Source organism: Mus caroli, unplaced genomic scaffold (assembly GCF_978045245.1).
Source record: "Mus caroli unplaced genomic scaffold, Mus_caroli_1 scaffold_2, whole genome shotgun sequence".
In the NCBI taxonomy this organism is placed as follows: Eukaryota; Metazoa; Chordata; class Mammalia; order Rodentia; family Muridae; genus Mus; species Mus caroli.
Genome location: NW_028227257.1, coordinates 8,814,244 through 8,837,126, shown reverse-complemented (window position 1 = coordinate 8,837,126; position 22,883 = coordinate 8,814,244). Strand labels below are relative to the sequence as shown.

General features: G+C 44.7%; 1 pseudogene; it reads right to left on the bottom strand.

Moving 5' to 3' along the window:
- The window catches only part of LOC110307590 (uncharacterized), a 116,041-nt pseudogene extending 95,892 nt beyond the window's left edge, over positions 1-20,149 (bottom strand).
- Positions 20,150-22,883: the final 2,734 nt, after the last annotated feature.

Here is a 22,883-nt window from a genome sequence, read left to right as displayed (position 1 = left end):
CAGCATTTCTGATTTGGAGGGATCTGAGACCCTGAGCCTTTCTAGCAAGTTCCGAGTGATCATTTTGCTGTTGGCTTGGAGTCAGTTTCCCAGAGAAGCCAGTCCCACCATGCCATCCTATGTTAATTCTCCGAATGACGCTTAGCATTATTCAATATTTTTCTTCTCTCTATTGGTCTGCTCCTGTAAGGTGAACTAGTTGGAAGTGGAAGGGGATTGATCAATTAGCAGCAATGGGAAGGAGGCAAGAGAAGGCAATAGGGTATATGTGATCAAAATACATTGGAACTATTACAATACAATCAATTCATGTGTATAATTAATACATGATAATAAAAATAATGTCTTTCATAAATGTGATAAACTTATGCCCAAACTGTTAACAAAACCTCTACTGTAAAAAAAAAATCATCTATTCTCTGTCATCTCAATGAGAACATTGTCTCTATGAAATCAAGAAGTCCACTGCTCTTGTTTCTATGGCGTCTTCAGAGCCTACAACCAAACCTATCGAGTAAAAAGACAATAAAAGGTTGTGAGCTATTGGTTCAAAAAACCATCCTTGGAGGCTGGAGAGACGGCTCTGCAGTTAAAAGTGCTTGCTGCTCCCACAGAAAATCTGGATTCTGTTCCCAACACACACACACACACACACACACACACACACACACGTCAGTTAACTCACCACCTCCTGGTTGAGGTTGGTCTGGTGCTATGTATACACATGATAAATTCGGAACCCCACGATCTAGTTGCCGTCCCAATGAGTGAATTCTCACACACACCGGCCTTTGTTGTATGAACCTTGCTCCCCAGTTTAACTCCTGATTGATGAGTAAGTGGCTGGGCTAATGATGGGGCCGAGAGGCGAGAAAGGTGGGCTTGAGAATCACGTGGGGGTTCTCAAGAGGGACCAGGAGAAAAGGAAGAGAAAGAAGATGGAGAGGGCAGGAGGTCCCCATTAGACGGGATAGGCCAGGAGCAAATGGCCAAAAGAAATGCACCCTGAGGACAGGCTGACAGAGCAGAAGTGGCTCGGGAGACAGAAGATTGGCAAGTGACTGGTATTCATGGGTTTTAACAGGTGGAGGGCTCAGTATAGCTCAGAGCCTGCCCAGCTCAGTGCTGACAGCTTTTTAATAAATGAGTGTTTCTGTCATTTACTCGGGAACGTACAAACAAGGAGTAGGATAGAAACACCCAATAGATATTAAGGCGTAAAAGGGGGTGGACCAACACTCCAGAATGATAATTATTCTTACACCTCTTGTAACTCTGATTCCATGAGATGCTCCCCCTGGCCTCTGTGGGCACCTGCCCAACCCCCACGCACATGTAGTTGAAAATAAAAAGAGAAACCATTTTGAATCCCCATTTTGTGTTCCAGATGCCAAAAGGAGCCTAGAGGGACCAGGATGAATAAGCGCCGTCTTTTTCTGAAGGGCTTGCGACCTATTGAGATAGACTGCCATTGTCTCTAAAACATGTGCGATCTTCTGCAACCTGGGAGCACTCGTATTACGAACCCATCTTACAGCACAGCAGACACTGGCTGACGGACAAGCCTCCAGCGTTTGGGTGGAAATGACCGAGCTTATGGAAGCACGTTCAGACAGGTAGTTGTGTAACCTTTTGAAACTGTGCCTCTGAACCCAGCGCTGATAACCAGGAAGTGCTGAAGACCCTTGCCTGGCAGCTTCCCAGCAGAGCTCATTAAGGATTTTCTATTTTTAAATGACTTTGGAAGGAATCATCATTATTTTTTTTTCTCATTTGCATTTACAGAGCCCAGCACGCAATAGGCTCTGGGGTGTTTTCCTGGTTGGCCCTAGATTTTTTTTTTCTTCAAATTAATTTTTAAAGAAAATCAGGAATCTAGAGTGTGTGGGTGGCTAAGAACAAGAGAGATTTTTAAAACATGATAACGGTAGAATTTTGAGTTGGCTAAGCTTCAAGAAAGAGGTATGAATACTGAGTGAAAGCCATTTTGACCCGTCCCTGCTTCTGAAGATCAACTGGGCATTCAGAATTGGCTAGTGCTCAATTGTGCGGCACTGGCTTGCACTCCATCGGAGACTATCCATTCACCTTTTATCCTAAGAGCACGCTCTGTGTTTGTGTGTTTGCTGCTGCTGGAGGAAGGAGGAAAGATCATTTTGTAAACAAGCCAACAGAAGTACGGTTCTCTCGCCGCCACATTAAGGCTGTTTATCATTCATTTTTGTAAGAATAAACAAGTCGTAATGTTTTGAGTGCATCAGAAGGTAAATAAAACCAAATCACATTACAGAATAAATCGGTGGAAAGCTGCCTTCGTCTTTCAGAGCAATTAGCTGGGTGATTTGTTATTGTTGTGCCTTGAGTTTTACATTGGAAAATCAAATTTGAAAATTAGGCTGGGGACGATGCGAGGCATTTGTCGAGTTTATTACCAATTACTTCTGGAAGGCTGTGTTTACTCATAAAATTATCCCAGTTCCAACATGGCGAGCAAATTTCCTGATCCGGAAAGTTTTATTTAAAATCCTAACCTGGGGACAAAATTCACTAGTCGGCTCTCACACTATGATGTAGGGTCCTGGTGTTAAGAAAGTGGCGTTTGAGAGAATTATTGGTTGTTCTATGGCTTGTCAAGGCCTTTGCTGCTTGCAAAGTGTGAATGGGGCATTTGCTGTGAGAGGCGGTTCATTTGAGAGCATTTCATTTTACATATTCAGAGCCTCTGTGTTTTGAAATCCTAATTGTCAACCTCAAATTAAAGTCGTTGGCACTTTAGAAACCGATCTTACATTTTATTATCATGATGTTCTGTGCATGGGACCATACATATTTATGTACTTAAATGGAATTATGTTTTGTTTCTGGCTCTAACAGGTAGATATGGAGAAGAGACAAAGGTTACAAAGGATGGTTGGGGGATGGGGGAGCTGGACAAAGGTCACATAAGAGCAGTTTGCTTTGTCCTCTTCTGGGTTCTCATGGATAGCTGAGAAAAAAACGTTACTAATCAATCCCGAAGCGCCACCTTCTCTGGAACAAGGTCTTTCAGAAATCCTGGAGTCCAGATGTTTAGCTAGGGTGGCCGGTCAGCTGAGCCTGAGAGAGCTTGTCTCTGCTGCAACCACGCTGTAATTAAAGATGCACGTACTGAGCCCGGCTTTTGGTGTGGGGTGTGGGGCAAGAGGACTTAGGTCCTCAGGCTGATGTGTCAAGCCCATTACCAACTGAGCCATCTCAGCCGGCCGCTCCTTCCGTTTCTCTTCCTTCTGTAAAGAGTTAAAGTAGAGTGACTTGATTTCAAGAGCATCTCAGGCATACGTTAGCACTGAAGAGGAGATCCTGCTCAGACCCGCAGTGACGTAGACGTGGCCGCCATGTTTTCAGTCTTCGCTCCAGGCCGGAAATGTACAGGAAGACCAGCTTCCTCAATGTGGGGCAATGACGGGGAAAAAAAACGAGCCATGAATAGAATCAGACCATGTGCTCCTGTTCCTTCCCAGCTGTCCTGATTGGGTGGACATCTTTGAGCACAGGGCTAGCAACAGCCTACCATGACACATTTAACCTCATGGGTTCTCAAAATTCTATGTCACAGCAGCGTAATTGAATTTGGCCTCAGAAACATAGATATTTCGTATTTAATGCAGAAACTCTTTATATTAAGATGGGATGTTATGTAAACCAAGACCTAAACTTGTAAAGGTCTCCTTAGGGGTATTTCTAGCATTCCAATGTCTTCTAGAAGCTTCTATGGAGTCCAGTCTGCAAAGTTAAAACCATTAATCTGTACATACCATTCTTTTTTTTTTTTTCTTGTAAATGACATTTTTAGATACACCTGAATATGGCTGCCCTTTTGTTTAAAATTCTCTTTAAAAATCCAGTTATGCTCAGGCCCAGGAAATTGCCGGCTGATCCCAAATTGATTGGGTCAATAAAAATCTAATTTCCTGGCTGGCTGCATCAGACTATTTCATCTAGAAAACGCTTTTGTGTTTAGAACTTCAGTAAAATGAGAAGAAATTGATAAAGATTGGGTACATAACTGCATTATGGTTTTGAGTAAAATGTTTCCAGGCAACACAGTAGGTAGGCAAAATTAGCATCTACTTCTAAATCTCCTTTTCAGGGGCTGGGACAGCTAGGCTACTCTACCTACAGCTTCCCCTACTGCCAGCAGAGACCCTGTGATTCAACTGAGCCTATAGCATCACAAGATTTCAGGGCAAAAGCCTGTGCTGCAGTGGCCCTGAGCCTTTAGACGCAGCCTCTAGTTCTAAAGTACCAATCAGAGAGAAGAGTAATTGCGAGGAACAGAACAGAAGTTTACCAGCATGGCCACCCTGGGAAGAGGAGAGACAAACTGGTCTAGTCCAGGTCTATCTTCAGTATACTGACAGGGGCATTAGGCCTACATACCTGAAGACTTGAGGGAGAGAACAAGACATATGCACAGTTAGCCAGTCCTGGCCAAGGTGTGGTCTCGTTGATTGTCTCGGCTCTGGCTCTGCAGAGTGGTTTGAAGATGTCCTTATTCTATGTATTTGGTCTTTCTAGCGAGTGCCACAGTCTGTACTTTACAGTTTAAGCTCTAGGAAAAGAGGGCCTTATTTATCCTGGGCTCCAGTTCTTCATTATTATCTCCTTAGATTACATCTGTAGGGCAGGCTTGGTGATTCATGTCTGGAATCTCAGAACTTGAGGTACCGAGGCAGGAAGAGTACATGAGTTAGAGACCAGTTGGGGTGTGTGTGTGTGTGTGTACATGCATGCATGCCTGATATGCATGCATCCTTGTGACATGATCTAAGCAAGATGCATTTCAGAGTTTCTATTTATGTATACACAGGTAGATGTACACATGACTTTAATAAAGGTCACCCAGAGATACTCAGCATTACTGGTGCAGTCCAGCTCAGTATGAATTCATCTCAAGCCCCTCCTGTCAGCTTGACTCCCTGTCTTCCTCCCCTAGGCCAGTCTCTCTTCCCTACTGGGGAATGAGAGTGGCTGCAAAGGCAGGCACCAAGGGATTCCCCCTTTGGGGGAAAAGGACCTCTAAGAAGGCTCTGCTCTCCACTTGTTCTCTCAGTTACAGAGGCCATTGGAAGATATTCTAATTAGCAGGCTCCTGCTGGTCTCCTCCACAGGAAGGCAGGCAGAGGAAGAGCCAGGGATGTTTGGAAAAATTTCCCAGGGGAAATGGTGGTGGAGGAGGAGGAAATTCTGTCTGCTAATTAAAAGAATGAACTTGAGTTAAAGAGCCATGTGGGACGGTTGTCGTAGTAACACAATCCAAGGAAGAAAGCATTTCTGGACATTGCTATTCAAAAAAAAAAAATTCAAATCCCCCATAAACCTTGCTGGTCCATGAAGTAATGTTTGTTATGAAAGATGCCTTGCTTTCAGCCCTACACTTGGAAGACTTGGAAGAATTTATAGCGCGTCAGTCACACTAATCCTTAGACATAGGCAAGATGGCTTATGATAGTATGCAAATAGTACTGAACAAAAACACAAGATAGTTTCTCAGCATCATTGGTCAATGCTGTTAAATGCTACTGAAGAGAAAATAATTGGAAAGACACATCCTAACAGGCCACGTGCCTCTTCCCTAATTTCTTTTGAGTGGCTGAAGAGGTAGTAGATGAGTGTGCCATAGCTCAAATAATTTTATTAAGATGCACTCAGTATTTTGACTTATGCAATATCCAAATCCATTAGTTGGTAACTCGTCTCCTCTTTCAGGCTCAGTGGCTTAATATGCATCTTTTAGTGATGGCTCTGTGAGTGAGCCGAGTGTCTCTGAGGGGGCTGTGGGAGCCTAGTGAATCTCGGTGGACCTTACTTTGTGTTGATCACATGTTTACCCAGTGGCTTTGTTCAATCACTTTTTCCAGGGCTTTAAGAAAGTTGTTGGCTTTAGGTTGGTCCAAAATGGTGTCGGCCCAAACAGCAGCCCCCTTTTCACACGAGGCCTTATTTGCTGCCCATCTGATCCAGGTTTGTTTAAATAAAGGAGCCAGGATGCCTGGGGAGAACGAATGCTCCTTAAATCCTCGCCTAGAACCACATCCATGACGTACCTGCTAGCTGAACCACAGAGTGAACGCAGGCTCATGGGCCAGAGGAGACTCTGTTGCTTGTAAGGGTGGTCCCAAGAGATACGGGAACAGAAAGATAGACATGCTTTAAAACTCGACCTACAGCAGAGGATGCTCTTTCTCTTTCTGGACTTGGAGATGATTTACTAAAGTTCAGCAGAAACAATAATGAACTACTGTTCACTGGAAACAGGTGAATCAAATTCAGTGGGAAAATACATCATTGGCTAAAGGTGTATTGTCTTCTAGTAGGCATAGGGTTAAAGAAGTCAACATAATAGAGCATGGTGAAGCACTACTTTCTGACTTAGGTCTTTGAGGTCATCAAAGACCCCATAGAAACTCCATAGATGTTCTGAACTATCTGGATAGAGTTGGGGGATTATCTGTGAAATATCCTGCCTATGTAATAATATGCAAGGAAACCTAATATATTAAAATTACAGGTATACCAGAATTATGAAAAGTGACATATCCCAAATACTTAATAGCCTGCAAATGAACTTGAGGCGTAGAGGTATAATGGAAAGCACTTGCAGCTTTCATAATTGCAGACCAGATTGTAACATGCCAGCTTGTGGTACAGGTTGGTTTAGTTATAATCTGGGATCATGCAGATAAACGTCGTCTTCTGTGTTGCAAGCACATCACTGCCATGCTTGCCACATCTCCCTTGGAGATGTGATGTCAAAGGCTTAAATCTAAGGGCCTTTGTCACTGTATGTGACCACTGTCACCGTGATCAGGTGGCCTTCTTCGTGTATGTGAGCCACACGCATGCAGTTTCGTGAGGGTCCTCCATGTTGGTTGGACAGGGATGATCCTGGGAACTACAATGATTTGGTTTCCAGGATTAAAGTAGTGTGTTTCTCGGGATTCTTCCCTCCCTGTTTTAGGGGCTTCTAACAACGGGCAGCCAAGAGAGATGGTTACCAATCACTCAGCAGTCTTTAACTCACTAGTCCCTGGTTACCACTAGCAATGGCCAACTATGAACCAAAAAAAAAAAAAAAGTGCTTCTCCCTTCCCCTTCCTCTCCCTGTAATATCCTGGTCTGCAAGCAGACACTGGGCTCTGACTCCTACAGCGGAGCACCCCACCCTCCAGGTTTTTTCCTCCCAAATAAAAGCTTCTCATGAAGTTCTTTATCTTCTTGTCTGTCTTCCGAATCTGCCATTCTTCTTTCTGCCCAACCTCAACTTTTTGACTCACATGGCAGCAAGGCACACCAACCTTTGTCTTCTGGGCTACAGAGGTTGGAGGAGGGATGCCCTCCTGGCTTCTCCCGAGGAACTCCTTTGAAGCTCGTTGTAAATGTACCTTTATTTCCCCCATAAAGTTCTTCTGGCATATTCACCTTCAGACCCTTTGGTTCTCCTTCCTTCCACACTCCGCTAACATGATGGAGGGATGCCAGCAGACGGCTCTCCATTCCAGTTCCACCATTGTTCCCATCTTCATAATCCCTATTGAAAAATTTAAAGGAGATCCTGTATCTATGGATGTCTTATGAGAATTATGCCTTGGATTAAAGTATTTTCTTCATCATATCACAATGGAGACATTTTACACACACATGCACACACACATACACAGAGGCACACACACATGGATACACACATAACACGCGCAGATATACACACTCAGATACACACAGAGGCATACACACATGGAAACATACAAACGCACACAGAGGCACACACACACACACACATGCATACACACAGAAGTGCACACACACACAAATCTGTAAGATCTTTGTTTTACTGATCTTTTAAATTGAATCCCCTATCGCAGTTGTCTTAGTCAGGGTTTCTATTCCTGCACAAACATCGCGATCAAGAAGCAAGTTGGGGAGGAAAGGGTTTATTTGGCTTACACTTCCATGCTGCTGTTCATCACCAAAGGAAATCAGGACTGGAACTCAAGCAGGTCAGGAAGCAGGAGCTGATGCAGAGGCCATGGAGGGATGTTCTTTACTGGCTTGCTTCCCCTGGCTTGCTCAGCCTGCTCTCTTATAGAACCAAGACTACCAGCCCAGAGATGGAACCACCCACAAGGGGCCTTTCCCCCTTGACCACTAATTGAGAAAATGCCTTACAGCTGGATCTCATGGAGGCATTTCCTCAACTGAAGCTCCTTTCTCTGTGATAACTCCAGCTGTGACAAGTTGACACAAAACTCGCCAGTACGGCAGTACTGGTTGAAGGAGAGATAACATAACGGAATGCACCAGGACTTCAGACTCCAATTTTTCATAGTGTCTGTCTTCCATCTCTTGGCTTCTCCCTTCATATACAACAGCTTTTTAGTTTGATTTTCAACACTAATTCAATTGGCCACATTACTAAGATGGCTAACTTCCCCTGGTATATTTTAATTCTGAACTTGTACCTTAACTTTTATCTTCAAGTTTTATCATGGCCTTTGATCTTGGCTGCTAGACAGAGCTACATCATTTTGTAAAGGTCCTTCATTTTGGTTGAATTGTGAATTCTAGAAATTACAGTAATTTGGTTTGCAGAAGGAGAGTGTTTATTTCGCTAGTCTCTTGACTTCGCAACCTCTCGACCCTCAATCACAAGAGGTGGTTATCTAGCAACCCTGGGCCCAAACAGAAACTTTTCAATAGCCATGCCTCCTCCTGCTTTTTCTGCAGTTGCTGCAGCCTGTAAGCAGACAGCCGCCTCTGTTTTCTTGACCCAGACAGTGTCCTCTGCAGATTTTCCCAGATGAAATCCGTGCTATGCAGAGCCCCGTTCCCTTGCTTGTCCTCTCTCATCTAACCTCACCCATGGCCTGTTAACTTAGCATTGAATCCCCTGCTTAGGGGACAGCTTCATGCGGCTTTATAGCAGCCATACCCCCTCAGTACTTACTCAAGCATTTCCTGAATTTCCATTCCTATCTGGAAGAACTAAACATCAGAGATTTGCTATCCTCTGGGGCTATAGCTTTAGTTTTAAAAAGCATGTTTTCCTAGGATTTCTGTACTCTGATTTCCACTTCTTAACTCATCCTTCGATGTTTAAAGCTGCAAGATGCTGTCTATTCAGAATGTATGTGGTTCCTATTTTTAGCATCTCTCTATTTTCTCCATCCATTTCATCAACAGTAAACTCTTCCTGATTCAGTATTCTGGAAGGGGAGACAAACAACCAGCGGATGATCACGTGATCTACCGTATAAGGCCAAGTGTAAACTCTCCAGAGCAGGAGGCTGGTATCCTGAGGCAGGTTCCGTGTTCTAAGTTCCTAGAGGCAACAGCAACCGCAGTCTGGACATACTGAAGCTTAACCTAGAAGAGTAGCAAAAAGCTGAGTCTCAGCCAATCACAGACAGCCAACTCATCACACCACACCCCGCCTACATAAGGCAAGGCCCCATCACACCACTCTCGGATGCTTAAGATGCAACCAATCAAGCGGCATCTGTACTCCATCTGGGTCCAGCCTACAGAAGGTCACCATTCACACTCTCCCAACCTCTACTGGTTCTCAGGGCTGCCCGATTCATGAGTCATGCTCTGTGCAAATAAGCCCTGAAATTTAATATCCTGAAGGTTTTATTTATTTACTTTCCTTGAACAAGTGACATGAAGAGGAAACACTGCTGGAGCCCCAGGTTTTGCTCTTCGACAAGATGGCCGGAGAGGATTTCCCTGAGCGAGTGATCCCGAAGTTTAGGTCCCGAGCGGGTAATTGGTGTCCTCTGCTGCCTGAAACACACTGTATGCATATCCTCTTGCGTCATATCCTACCAGCCTACAGATGCAAGCCCTAGTGATTGCTAAGCTTTGTTTATACTTAAAAGTATCTGTTCTGGGTAGGCGAGATAGCGTAGCGATATTTCACGACCTGACTTCCATCCCCAGGATCCACACGGTAGAAGAGAAAGGACCCCTGCCCGACCCCTGCATGTTGTCTTCTGGTCTCTAAGTTCTACATGCACACGCACACACACACACACACACACACACACGCTCGTACACACAAACCCGATACTTTTTAAAGTATCTGTTCTTTATAAAACCCTTTTTAATTTCTGTGCAAGTCTTGTGTTCCATCCCTCAAACTTAACTTTTCACTGAAGTAGGAACTAGGTGACCTCACTCCGGAGCCTCCCCACCATACTGGCCAATCTTCGATCGAGCTTCTGTGCTTTTGGCTCAGAGTTAGTGGTAGGTGGATTTTTATCACCTCTCTGTTGAGAACAGGTGAAGCCAGCCCTGCTAGAGTCTTCTTATTTCCGCACATAGCAGAGAATCGATCATTGCTTCTTTGTCTCTGCTTGTTTAATGGATGCTCAGGGTGTTTATATTGATTTTGAAATGAGAACATTTGCTAAATAAGCACTTCTTCAGGACAACGGCCTTTTACCCGGAGACACAATTATGCGCCATTTTCAGTATGTGTTTCTCCGAATTATTAAGAGGTCTTTGAAAGTTCAAGGGAGCCCTGAGATGGATTGCTGGGGGTGGGTAAGGAGTTTATTAAAAGAGTTATTGATGCTGTGGGCAGACAGATAGGCAACAGCATGCCAGGATCATAGACATAGGAAATCAGGGCCCATGGCTTTGCTTTTGTTGTTTGAACATATGTGTGTTCATGTGTGTTTGTGTGTTTTCATGTATGTGTATATGTGTGTTTGTATGTATGTGTATATGTTTGTGTGTGTGCTCATGTGTGTATATGTGTCCATGTGTGTATATGTGTTTGCATTGTGTGTTCTTATGTGTATATTTATGTGTGTGCACATGTGTGTTCATGTGTGTGTATGTGTATTTGCATTGTGTGTTCTTATGTGTGTTCATGTGTATGTATGTGTGTTTATATTGCGTATTCTTGTGTGTGTGTTCATGTGTGTTTCATTTTCGGCTGCTGTGATAAAATACTTCTGACAAGAGCAACTTCAGGAGGGGAAGGGCTGACTTAACTCTAGACCATGATCCTCCATGGAAGGGACTCCACAGAAACAGGAGCTCCAGGGGGCTGTTCATATCATAGCTACAGGGAAGAAACACAACAGGAGAAATGAATACATTCACCTCCCTTTGCCCTTCTTATGCAGTCCAAGATCTCCTGTCTAAGGAATGGTACCACCCACAGCCAAGATGGTCTTCCCACACTGATCAAGGCGATCAAAACAATCTCTCACCGGCATACTCAGCAGGCGATCTGAACGATCAACGTGTGTATGTGAAGGCTGAAGGACAACCTGGATGTCATCCGCAGTTCTGTGTTCCTCTCTGTCTGGCCGCTGGGGTGTGTGAACTCTGCCCAGGGGTCGATGGGGAACTCTGGCTTTGCTTAGCAGTGAGCACTGAAGGACCTTCTGTGGGAGACTTAGATGGTGTGGCTTCCCCCTTAAACGGGTATATACAAGTCCGCAGAGGTTAAATACCTTTTACAGGAAGGAATATCGGGAAAGGGACGCTTATTGGCTAAACCCCATTTCTTTCTCCTGACTTCATTCATCCATGACCGCACCCCAGCCCCACCCCTCCCACACTATGTGCTGCTGTGAGCACACGGGTATCAGGGCCATCTACTGAAGCATGCGTACCCCTTTAAGAGTTACATTCCTGAAGAAAACAGACCCCTCCCCCTACCCAGTTTGAGAAAGGGACTCTCATTGGCTGAGGACCCCGCAGCGCTAACCAGTGCCCTGGACCTGCCTGTCTCTGTTTCCCCGGGCTAAGATAACAAGCCTGCCACTACACCCATCTTTTCTCAAGTGAGCACTTAATGGGCTGGACGGAGCCATCTCTCCAGCTTGTGGTGTTTGAACTTTTTTTTTTGCCGTATCCAAAAACAAACAAATAAACCAAAACAAACCCAAACACTCCTGCCCAGGTAGTTTAAGAAGGTTTCCCTCTCCTTCCCTTTCCTGTAATGTTTTTACCTAAGCTGCCCTCTGTCACTTCTTTCAGGCAGCTAGCCAAGTTGTAGGAGGAGAGCCATGCTAATTTTAATGTTTTGTTTTAAGCCCTTATAAACAAGTGAAAGTGTTTCTTCAGAAAGAAACTGGGCTCGGGTCCAGCTCCCACCAACACCACTGCATCCCACGGTCTCTCGAGTCTGATTCTGCTTGCTACTCCACAGGCAGAGGCCGTTGTCAGGAGCTTCTTTTCGGCAGAGACCCTGGATTAGAATTCTGCATCGTGGAGGAGACGGTAGAAATGGAGCGTCCGCAAAGCCAGCGCCAGCCGTGGAGGAGCAGCTGGATGTTGGTGTTCGTTGTCATTGTTTTGGTGCTTTGTTGGGAGTTTGTCTTAGGAGAGAAACTGCTTTGCCCGGGGGTGGTTTCTTTCTTTGAAAATTTTCTTGCAGAGAAGTATCGGCAAGGTGACATTTCTTCTGGTGAATGCATGTCCTGGTCATTTGTTCTTTGTCATAGAACCTGCTTTGAGGACTGAGACATCCCGTGTGAATGTGGTGGCATTCTAGTTGGCTTTGTGTGGCTATGATGAATGCCGTGACAGAAAGCAACTTCAAGAAGAGAGGGCTGATTTCAGGTTACAGTTTGAGGGTTCCTCCATCACTGAAGGAAGTCAGGGCAGGAACCTGGGAGCAAGAACTGAAGCAGAGGCCATGGAGAAGGGTTGCTTACTGGCTTGCTCCCCATGGCTTACTCAGCCTGCCTTTTATGCTGTCTAGGACCAGCACATGGGAGTCACTGCCCTCAGTGAGCTAGGCCCACTCACAGCAATCAGCACGGAAGAAATACACTCCAGACTTGCCTACAGGCAGAGCTCTCACTTGAGAGAGTCTCCTTTCCCCACATGACTCTAGCTCACCTTAAGCTGACACAAACCTAAGCAGATAGGGAGGCAAGGGCTTATTTGGCTTGGACTCTCAGGTCACAATCAATCACTGAGAGAAGTCAGAGCAGGAACTTAAGCCGGAACCACTAAGGAGCTCTGACCATCTGACTGGCTGGCCCGTGCTCAGCCAACCTCCTTATATAGCTCAGACCCCCTGCTTAGGAACAGTGCTGCCAATGGTGAGCTAGACCCTCTCACATCAAGCATTAATCGAGACAGGCTCCCACAAGCATGGCCACAGGTCAGTCTTGTTGAGGCAATTCTTCAATTGAAGTTCCCTCTTCCCAGGTGACTTTCGGTTGTGTCAGACAGAGGGTGAAAAACTAACTGGTACAGGCAGTGACTGGTCTTAGCTTGTATCTCCTAGAAGATCCCTATTTAAACCAAAACCGAAACCAAACACAAAACCAAATAAAACGAGACAACCCTACCACCACCAACCAAGAAGCACAGGAACAAGAACGATTGCCTTCTCTCCTGACTTCAATTTAAGATCAGCCTTACTAATAAAGTTCTTAGTGGAAGTAAACATGTACATTTAAATAAATTACATTTTTTAAACCCACTCTGGATTGAAAAATAATGTTGATGACGGTGGGCTGGATGCTTGAAAATGTTTCTCAATTCTTGTTCCGATGAGAAGAAATGGTAAGTCACATTCCATTTGAATGCACCGAGGAAAGATACATCACTAGAGCATGCAGAGAATGCTCTGGGGTTTGCAATTGTTCCTCCTGTAGAACATCACACACACACACACCAGACAAACATAGACACAAACACACAGACAGACACATACACACATAGACACATACAGATATACATACACACACATGCACATACATGTGTTCATGCCCATCATATACAAAACACACACACCACACACACAGACACATACAGACACATGCAGGAGTGTGTTCATACGCACCATATATACAGACACACATAGAAATATGCAGACCCACACACAGGCATATACAGACACACATGGATACACAGATACATGTGCAAACACACGCATAGATACACACCACACATACACACACATATGCACTCATACATACACATACATAAGCATACACAGATACACACACATACCACGTGCACACACACACAAAACACATACACAAGCACATGTGCAAATAGAGACATGCACAAGTTCACAAACACATAGATACACCACACATACACACAGACAAACATATACACACACAGCCTGACCACTGTGCCATAGCCTGACCCCAACCTCAATTTGTTAATCCTTGCCCTTTCTGAAAAAGACGTCTTGGTCCCCACAGACAAACACGGCAAATGACACGTGTATTGGTAGCAGCTTCAGATTAATGGCCTCCTCAGATGTGAAGACTAAAAAAAATGAAAGCCAGTTAGAAGAATTAATCATCTTCAGACAGCTTTGCCCAAATAGTGCCATTTCCTCTGCTGTGTGCAAGATGCTGGTTTTGGACTGAGATCACTCAGTTATATATCAACCATATCCAATGAAATCGTTTTATATATGATACCCCCCATATATATATATATATATATATATATATATATATATATATATATATATATAATAGTTGCAACAGCCTTCCCAGTTTTCAATACAAAATCCAGAATCATGAAGAAGAGAGGGGGGGGGGACAGAGGGAGAGACCGAGGGAGAGTGCACGTGAGCACTGGAAGACACATTTTCAGTGAACCTGGGGCTTTCCTGTCAGCTTTGATTTTTAGTTAAATGTAAACAACAATACTAAAAACACAACCAAAGAGCCCTGCCTTTGCAGTCAGATAAAAATCAAATAGAGGGAAGAGGTGGGCCCTCCTCCTCTAAGATAATGTCCCCAAAGCAAGGAAATGTAAATAAATGTGGCATGTTTGTCCTGTATCTCTTGCTTGACCCATGGATGTGTTTCTCTGTAATACATACTTAGTTTACAAACTTATAATGGGTCAACATCATAAATGGTCACCGTCCTTTATGTGGGAATTGACAAGGTGTGTTTGCAACTAGCAATGGGTTCTCATTCTAACCTTAACCATGAGAATTGGAAATGTGGTTTGAAAGTATTGGGGGTTTTTATTTGTAATTATTCTACATGAATTAATGTTTGCCTACATGAGTGTTTTGTACATCATGTGTATGCAGCACCCATGGAGGCCACAAGCAGGCACTGGATCCCTCAACCTAGACGTACCAGTGGTTGTGAGCCACCAAGCGCATGCTGGGAATTGAACCAGAATCTGGGAAAAACAGCCAGTGCTCTTCCCCACTTAGCTACCTCTCCAGCCTCGTATTAGTTACTTTGTGCCTAAATATCCAAGAAGAAGCAACTTAGGGAGGAAGGGCTTTGGGGGGGCCTTACAATTCCAGGGGATACAGTGCATCACCGTCACTGTGGGGAAGTGAGGGGGCTGGTCACATTCACCCACAGGCAGGGAGCAGGGAGTGAAGAATGATGGATGCATACATAGCTCATCTTCTCCTTATTATGCAGGGCTGCTTACGTTCCATACGGATCTTCCTACCTCAGAAAATCCCTCACAGATGCGGCCAGAGATTGGTCCTCTTGGTGAGTCTAACCCCGTTGATGCTGATAATAAAGATTAGCTGTCAGGTCCTTGTGTCCTTGACAGAACTTGCTCGGCTATCCACATACCTGGGTCAGCCCTTTCTGTCTCTGCCGAGCCTCCCCCAACGCTCCCTTCCCATCACTCAGAGTAGTAACAAAGCAGCCTTGGAATCCGCATGGTCCCTGGGATACCTGCTGGTGAATGTCAGTCTGCCCGCCCAATCCCGCCTGTGCTCATTTAAGTACAGTTGGCAAGCTCCAAAACCACTTTAAAAAAAAAAAATCATTTCAAATGGCTGGAAAGGCCCCAAATGGAGAACATTTGTAGCTTGTGAAACTGATATGAAATTCAAATACTGGCGTCCACAAATAAAGTTTTATTGGCATACAGCCACTCATTCGTGTTCAGTGCTTTCTGTGACCGCGTCCATGCTGCTGTGGCCACGTGAGGTATCTTGGTTAAGAGATGTGTGCTGTCCAGAATGCCACAAACCTGTACCATCCGACTTCTTCCAGAAAAAAACAAGACCCCGGAATGCCAATCTCAGCCTGCTGTTTGTCACGGCCTGGCTCTGTTCTCCTTTCCCGTTTCTTTCCCGGAACCACATAACCTTTCTTGTTGCTCTTCCTTAGACACGGGCTGTGGCCATGTCCTCACCCAGGACCTTAGCTTGAGTCTGCCAGATTGCATGGTGCTAACCCTGCAGAGGCCTGCACCTTCCCTCCTGTGGCCAAGACAGATGCCGCCTTCTCCCGGGAGACCTTCCTGGTGGTCTTGTTTCAAAATGTATACCTCCTCTTTGATTCTTTCCTGTCTTCAAAAATGGTCATATCATTAAGTTTTTACCTGATTATTTTGTCTCCACTTGCTAGAATGTAGTTTCATCAACTCAGTTATTAAAAAAAAATTAGTCCTTTTATTTTTTAATGCTTAATTAAAATTTTTTCTTTTAATTGCTCAGTTGTCAGGATGAAAGCACTCACTGTCCCATTGTAGATACCCAATAAATACAGGATGTACATAAGGATATATGTATATATACATATATATGTGTGTCTGTGTGTGATATATATTATATATACATACATGCACATATAACAGGGTTATTTAAAAGCATAACTTATAGAATGTATGTGTGTGTGTACGTAACAAAATGGGATTTACTGATTTGGCTTAGTCCAACAATTCCTGTCTACACCTGGAGAATCCCAGTAGCAGCTCAGTCCAAAAGCTGGATGTCTTGGTGTTTCCAATCAGTTGCTGAAGGTCTGGAGACTTTCTGGAGAGCCACAATACACACTGTAAAGGCAGAGCCTGGTTTCTGGATGTATTTAAAAAGAGGATAGTATATCTACTACTTCTAAATAACAAGCTATCACAGGCAGGACCAGGACTGACATACCACAGTCATATCCCCTCCTCTCCATCCCAGAGAGGCCTCCTTTGATCCTCTCTCAGTGAGCCCAGCAGTGCAGAACCCACAGCAGCAGCCTGCCTGCTTTGTTTCCTCTGAAGCTGGGGTCAGCCCCAGGAAGCTCACATTTAACCCACATTAGGAGAGAGATTCCTGCTTGGGTTTGCAACAGCCTCCTTTCTTAGTAGAGCTGAGCTAAGTTGTTTGATCATGGCCTTAGCATCACCCATCAATAATTAAGGGAAACATCTTAACCAGCGTGTGTCTTTGGATTTTCTTTCTAATTCCTAGAGGGGAAAAATATTTAATGAAACAGTCAAACAAAACCGACTTTCCTTCAAAGCTGAATTTCAATGGGCCCTGCAAACAGCACCTATAGACTCACCAGGAAAAGTGTACAAGATTGGATATACCTCCCTAGACAAATACAATCTCTCTCTCTCTCTCCCTCCTTCCCTCTCTCATCCCTCCCTCCCTCCCTTTCCTTTTTTCACTTTCCCTCCACTCCCCCCTCATGCTTTGTTCATGTGTGTACAGCAACTAAAGGTTGGTATTTAATGTCTTTATCACTCTGAGCCAATTTTTAGGGGGGGCAGATCATTCACTAAACATGGGGCTCAGCAATTCAGTAAGGCCAGCTGACCAGCCTGCTTCATGAATCTTCCTGTCTCTGCCTCCCTGGCACTTGGGTCACCAGCACATGCCACCACACCCAGCTTTTTGACACAGGTGCTAGGGTTCAACCTTAAGGCCTCAAGCTTTGGTGGCAATCAGAAATGGAACCATTTTTCTAGTCTGTGTTAAACTTTTTACAGAACAGAATATCATTTCAAACTACATGCAGGGCATAAGGATAGTATCCTAACCTCATCAAGGTTTAGCATGCACTTCTTAAGATAATGGCTAAGTTAGTCAGGGTACGCTCAGCGTTGCTTCCACAACGAGTACTGTACGGCCCCAACAGAGCTCAAGTGTTGGAACACAGTAAAAGTTTGCATGCTCGGTACATCCCAGTCTAATGCCAATTAGCAGCGTCTTCCACTTGAGTCACAGGGTCTCTAAGGTTACTACAGAAGCAGAGAACACTGGCTTTGAGCTACACTGGTTCCCTATGCCCTACTACATCCTCCCATGGAGGACAAGTGTGGAGGCAGGAAGCTGAGCCAGGGAGCTTCCACCATTATTAACCATGGGTGGGTGGTAAAGGCTTGATCTGCAGCCTGTGACCCGGGGATCTCTCTAGTGGGCAGCTTCCCCTAGTTGAGCGCAAGTTCTGCGTTCTGCTGAGCTGTCACTAATTGCAAATCTCCTTCTGTTTTATACTTTGACCTTCCTCAACTCAATGACCCACATAATATATGGGTCTCAAAACTTAGGATTCCCAAAAGGTCACTAAGACCTGTTCTTTGGGTCTGAGATTTACCAGGGGAGTTAACAACGTGGAAAGAATGCATGGCAGGGCCCTGAGGAGCATTCAGGTCCCTGGGGCAAGGTGAGGGTCACTTCTTACAGTTTTCAGAGGGTGTCAGTGAACTCGGAAGTTGGGGGCAGAGTCTAATTGGTAGGTAGCTTATTGAACACGCTTGTATTCAGGATGTCTCTGATTTGCAAATGGCAGAGGAAAAGGGAAAGGTTCTTTCTTCAGTTAATGTGCACCCATTAAACAAGATGCCCCACCCATAGCACCAGCTCCTGGATAGTTGGTACACCTCCTTTGAAGAGGAGATTTCAGGTTTGCAGGCAGCCTCTCCGTAGGATGCCTGCCATTTCTCTTATAGTAGCTGTGAGGGCAAAGAGAAGCAGATGCCGTTACATGTGAGCATGGTCTGCATGTCCTCCAGGCCAAACCTAGCAGGCGCTATCTTTGCTGTGCATCTATCCCTTACTAGCTTGGGCCATGGTGACCATTTCCGGAACACATCCCACAGTGTGTCTGCATCCCCTGTGTTGATATTTGCGAGACCCTAGATGAGGTTTCCATCACCCACTGGCATCACGGGATACACCACACAGGCTGATGGTCCTTTGCAGAGCTGTGGGTTGAAGTCAAGCTGAAGTCACGCTGCTATTATCTTATTATAGCTTAGAAGGATCTAGCATAAAATCAATGCTCCCTCATGCTTCTGGTCCTAAAACTCTCTGGGAATCGTAGAGTAATTCAACCTCAGTGACAAGGAACTCCTGCTGCGGCCTGCTGGGAGCAGGCAGGAGGACATGTTGTTTTGTTTATCTAGATAATGCTTTGCTCCTGAGGTAGAAAGCATTGCCATTTTAGCAGCACACCCTGCTGAATGTCCAGCTTTTGTTTGTGTGGAGAGATAAATCAATACTTAGAATAACTGATTAAATACAGCTTGGATGTGCCAGCTATGGGTCAATTCATTAAGGAGGCAGCGTCATCTGGTCAGGAAAGGAGCTGGGGAAATAAATAAGTTGAGTCTTTTTCTTTTGTTTGAGACAGGGCCTCATCTATCCCAGGCTGGCCTTTCGTTACTAAGTAGCCAAGGATGACCCTGAACTTCCGACCCTCTTGCATCTTATCTGGGGTGCAGGGATGGCAGCTGTGTGTCACCAGGCCTAGCTGGAGTCACTTTTGATGCAGTTGTTAAGCAGCCGCTAAATTGGTAAAGTAACGAACAACCGTAACTCACCTCAGGAGAAAAAAAATGAGTAAAATGAAGTCAGCTCAGTCTGGGTTTAAAAACACGAGCCTGCCTAGGTGTCAAGCGCGTCACGTCAAGGCAGTGAGCAGCTCCTCTTTCTGGATGGCTGATCGACGGTGCCCACTTCATTCATAATATCTTCAGTGTTTTATAAATTTCCTAAACTCTAAAAAAACCAAAAACCAAGCTCTTTTCATCATCTTTCAATTTGAACATTTTTTTTTGTTTTTGTCTGTTTTGTTTGTTTGTTTGTTTATTTTATTTATTTTATTTTATTTTGAGACAGGGTTTCTCTGTGTAACAGAACTCTGGCTAACAGTGGACTTGCTTTGTAGCCCAGGTTGGCCTCAAACCCAAAGAGATCCATCTGCCTCTGCCCTCTGCCTCCTAAGTGCCAGGATTAGACCAGATGACAGGCCATATGTACCCAAGGCTAGCCGTGAATGCTGCTCAACACAGAATCATAAACATGCTTACAAAACAGCCAAGTTTTGGGTTATTATCGTATAACTCAGTTACCCAGTTCCATACCTTGGGCTTTGGACATGGTGATGCCCAACGCCATGTTGCAATGTCAAAAGTTTGGGCATATCTGATGACATCACACCAGCACACAGTATGCCCTCAGGAGTTACTAGTCCCTATTTGCTATAATTTACCATGGCCACAGCCATGTCACCCCATTGTGAGTCTGTCCTGTTTCTCACCACCACAGTATTTCTTCTTTTGACCCAATAATAGTCATGTTTAAAGTCTCCTTCTATCCTTGTTTCCCAGCCTTGATGGACGTTGAGGACAAGGAAGGCCGTGTTATCTCAGGAATACAGACTGAAACACATCAGAGGGTCTTCAGTCTTTGAAGCCAGAAGACGACGATGTAGACGTGTGCTTTTCAAGCTCTCCCCACACTTTAGCTGACATAGCGGAGCTCTGTCGTGTGCAAGGATGGAGGAGATGCTGTTGCGTCACGTCTTAGAACTCATGATGCCTGCCACCCCATACTCTCACATTCAGTAGTCATTTGGAAAGTCAGCATGTCCCTTAGATATTGTCAAAGGTCACCCAGGATAAAAGTTGATGTTTGCGTGTATGCACGTGTGCACACACACACACACACCAAGGTTGAGAGGAGAGACAGAGGAAGCTAGATTCCATTACTGCTTCCAGGCCGGCCAACTCTGTACTGGGATAGGGTTCTGGAAAGCAAAGAGAAACAGCTCTCCCATAAACCCAGTGTCATTACAGCTGCATATGGCTCCCCCAGATAAACAAGCAGACTCTGATTTCTCTCCTAGGAAAAGCACAATGGTCGCTTTACATTTGATGGCCTCAAGTCCAGAGAAACCGCTTGCAAGACATTTGTTGGGTCTTTGTGGATTCCAGTCCCTTTGTTCTGTTCTCTCCCTCTCCCCTGTGAGGCAAGCTCTTGAAAACAGCAAAAGAATGAGGGAAATTGTAACCAACACCTTCGTAAATATGCAGGACATTTTCCTTCCTCCGTTCCTTTGAAAAGATGAATTTACCAATTCATTTTCTCCCCCCTCCCCCGACCCCCTGCAAGGCAGAGGCAGCAGCAGAACTATCTGTTAAGAAATGTGTGGAGCTGCCAAAACCCTGCTGAGCAGGACTCCACATCTGGAAATCAGGCTGTCCCAATACAGGGAGTGAGGAAGCTAATTCCCCTGCTGTCAGCCACAGATAAAGCCATGCTCATTAAGGCTCAGAGTGATGTCCAGGGATTGAATCTGACTGCTCAAACTCCTCCCCTGGTAGGGGTCTCCCCAAAGGAGCACCCAATGCTGGTAAACCGTGGGGGTGACACCCTCTGAATCCAGTATCTCAGTGAAAGGAAGGCACTTTGTTTAAACACACAGCCATTGTTGTGGGATTTATAGTCCGTGTTTGCTTGGAATTTAACCCAAGCAAAATGTTTTTCTTTAGCCCTTCCATTTATGTCTGTAATGATTACTCTATAACCTTACTGTAGCTTTTGATTCTCTTCAAATTGTAAATATGGATTTTGAACTGCCTCATACATTTTAACATTGAAATAATTTTGCTACCCTAAAATACTCTGTCCCTTTCACACATGTCCATAGCACACAAGAGTCGTGAATGGATAGTTAGGAGCTGGGCTTGGCGGCACATGACTGCAGTCAGGAGGTTGGGGTGGGTGCACTGTAAGTTAGAGGCTAGCTTGAGGTACATAGCAAGACCCAATGTCAAAAACAATCTAGGCCTGAGTGGAGCTTGATGGCAGAGTTCTTGCCTGCTGTGTGTATATGTGCATGGCTCTGGGTTTGATTCATCCTGTCATGAAAAAGAAAAGTAAAACTGTGTGCTTTAAATGAATTGATAGCACAACTCTTCCCTCCAGGGCTCAGTTCTAGCCCATTATTCAGCATCTACTCGACACTAGGTAGCACCTATGCTGATCTTTGGAACGTACAGCTCCATTATCAAATTAACTACCAACTGTCCTTAACAAAGTTAACCAAGAGTACTCAGTTAACATCTGGATGAACAGTATCCCGTTGATCTTAGAGGAGCCATGCAGGGTGGAGTGCAGTTTTTATACACACTGATCATTTGTTCCCGAGTGTTTTCTTCAGGAAGAATGAAGTTGATGAGCTGAGCAGGCGATGGTAAACTCAGGCTGCGCTTGTGAAATATATCAGCTATCCACATACTTAGCGGATTAAAATGGGGCTCATTGTAATTATGTATAACGATGTCTGTATTACCATATAAATTACAAGAATAAATAATTCATAATTAATGTTCACGGGTTAGCAAGAGACCGCACATGATTAGGGGCAACAGAGAACACACAGGAAGTCCGCCTTTATGCAATGCCACGCAATGATGCTCAGTGGGCTTCGCAGGACATGCTTAGACATGAAGTATGTCAGCCTCCCAGGACATCACCATCCCCAGAAGCAAGTCCTTTCCCTTTCCCCACACTCCGCGTGTCACAGACAAGAACAGCCGCTGTCACACTTCATCTTTTTCTAGAATGTTCTGGCGGTGAACTCACACCAATCTTTTGTCTCTGCTGTCGTCCTTCAGCAAGCACGCCTTGTTTAGAGATTAAAGCTCGAATGCACACAACAGCTAATTGCTCTTCTCACTGACTGAAGGGCCACAGTGCAGAAGTTGTTCCTTCTGTTCTCAGCTTCCTAGCCATGGACTTTTGTGTTGTTTCCGGTTTAAGATGGCTATTGATAAGATGCTCAGAGAGCATGGCTAGAAGAGTCATATAAGTATGTGTTTTCACTTCAACAAATGAATACAAGTAG